Source organism: Triticum dicoccoides, chromosome 1B (assembly GCF_002162155.2).
Source record: "Triticum dicoccoides isolate Atlit2015 ecotype Zavitan chromosome 1B, WEW_v2.0, whole genome shotgun sequence".
NCBI lineage: Eukaryota > Viridiplantae > Streptophyta > Magnoliopsida > Poales > Poaceae > Triticum > Triticum dicoccoides.
In genome coordinates, this window is record NC_041381.1 from 87,013,862 (window position 1) to 87,016,387 (window position 2,526).

Below are 2,526 nucleotides of genomic sequence, written 5' to 3' on the forward strand. Positions count from 1 at the left end.
GGGGGCGTCACATCCCCCCCCCTCTCTGTCACACACACACACGCAAAAAGAAGATTAGGGGAGGAAGACACACTGAAGTTGTTGTGAAGCGCACTGAATGCTACTTTTCTCTCTTTTATTTCTCAACAGAAAACAAACGTGTCGTAGAGATGGCTCTCCTACTTGATTGTGTTATCCCACGATCGAGAACAAGTCCAACAGCCCTCCTAACGCGCTTCGGGATCGTGCATACCATGTCCTCAGGCCGTACTAACACAAAGCTAAAAAAAGCTAACTAAAACCGAACATTGCCATGGAGACTAGATAGCAGATTATTTTCAAAACTATGACGTATTTTATAGCAAATTTGAAAACAATATGACCTAACGGACAAAAATCAATACTATGACCCCGTCGGCCTCTGGGTGGCCGAAGAGAAGCTTTTCGGCCTGTGGTTGGCCGAAGAGGACTCTTCGGCCACCAGTTGGCCGAAAAGGGACGCGGGTGGGCCGAAGAATGCCATTTCGGTCGGTGTTTGGCCGAAGAGGCCCGGACCGACCTTACACGTACACTTAAGGATAGGTTCCACCGACTGACATGCACTAGTTGCATAAGGTGGCTAGCCGGTGTCTGTCTCTCTCACTTTAGTCGGATTGGAATAGATGAAAAGGGTCCTTATGAAGGGTAAATAGCAATTGGCATATCACGTTGTGGTTTTGGCGTAGGTAAGAAATGATCTTGCTAGAAACCTATAGCAGCCACGTAAAAAAACTTGCAACAACAATTAGAGGACGTCTAACTTGTTTTTGCAGCATATGCCGTGTGATGTGATATGGCCAAAAAGGATGTGATGAATGATATATATGTGATGTATGAGATTGATCATGTTCTTGTAATAGGAATCACGACTTGCATGTCGATGAGTATGACAACCGGCAGGAGCCATAGGAGTTGTCTTAATTTATTGTATGACCCGCGTGTCAATGAATAACGCCATGTAATTACTTCACTTTATTGCTAAACTGTTAGACATAGTAGTAGAAGTAATAGTTGGCGAGACAACTTTATGAAGACACGATGATGGAGATCATGATGATGGAGACCATGGTGTCATGCCGGTGACAATGATGATCATGGCGCCCCGAAGATGGAGATCAAAAGGAGCAAAATGATATTGGCCATATCATGTCACTATTTGATTGCATGAGATGTTTATCATGTTTTTGCATCTTATTTGCTCAGAATGATGGTAGCATAAATAGGATGATCCCTCATAAAATTTCAAGAAAGTGTTCCCCCTAACTGTGCACCGTTGCGAAGGTTCGTTGTTTCGAAGCACCACGTGATGATCGGGTGTGATAGATTCTAACGTTCGCATACGACGGGTGTAAGCCAGATTTACACATGCAAAACACTTAGGTTGACTTGACAAGCCTAGCATGTACAGACATGGCCTCGGAACACAAGAGACCGAAAGGTCGAACATGAGTCGTATAGCAGATGCGATCAACATGAAGATGTTCACCGATGATGACTACTCCGTATCACGTGATGATCGGACATGGCCTAGTTGACTCGGATCATGTATCACTTAGATGACTAGAGGGATGTCTATCTAAGTGGGAGTTCATTAAATAGTTAGATGAACTTAATTATCATGAACATAGTCAGAAGGTCTTTGCAAATTATGTCGTAACTTGCGCTTTAGTCCTACTGTTTTAGATATGTTCCTAGAAAAAGTTTAGTTGAAAGTTGATAGTAGCAATTATGCGGACTAGGTCCATAAACTGAGGATTGTCCTCATTGCTGCACAGAAGACTTATGTCCTCAATGCACCGCTCGGTGTGCTGAACCTCGAGCGTCATTTGTGGATGTTGCGAACATCTGACATACACGTTTTGATGACTACATGATAGTTCAGTGCGTAATGTTAAACGGTTTAGAATTAAGGCACCGAAGACATTTTTGAAACGTCGCAGAACATATGATATGTTCCAAGAGCTGAAATTAGGATTTCAGGCTCGTGCCCACGTCAAGAAGTATGAGACCTCCGACAAGTCTCTTAACCTGCAAACTAAGGGAGAAAAGCTCAATCATTGAGCATGTGCTCAGATTGTCTGAGTACTACAATCACTTGAATCGAGTGAGAGTTAATCTTCCAGATGAGATAGTGATGGTTCTCCATAGTCACTGCCACCAAGCTATTAGAGCTTCGTGATGAACTATAACATATCAGGGATACACATGATCCTTGAGCAATTCGTGATGTTTGACACCGCGAAAGTAGAAATCGAGTAGGAGCATCAATTGTTGATGGTTAGTAAAACCACTAGTTTCAAAAAGGGCAAGTGCAAGAAGGGATACTTCATGAAACGGCAAATCAGTTGCTGCTCTAGTGAAGAAACCCAGGGTTGAACCTAAACTCGAGACTAAGTGCTTCTGTAATGAGGGAACGGTCACTGAAGCAGAACTACCCTAGACACTTGGTAGATGAGAAGGCTGGCAAGGTTGACAGAAGTATATTGGATATACATTGTATTAAATGTG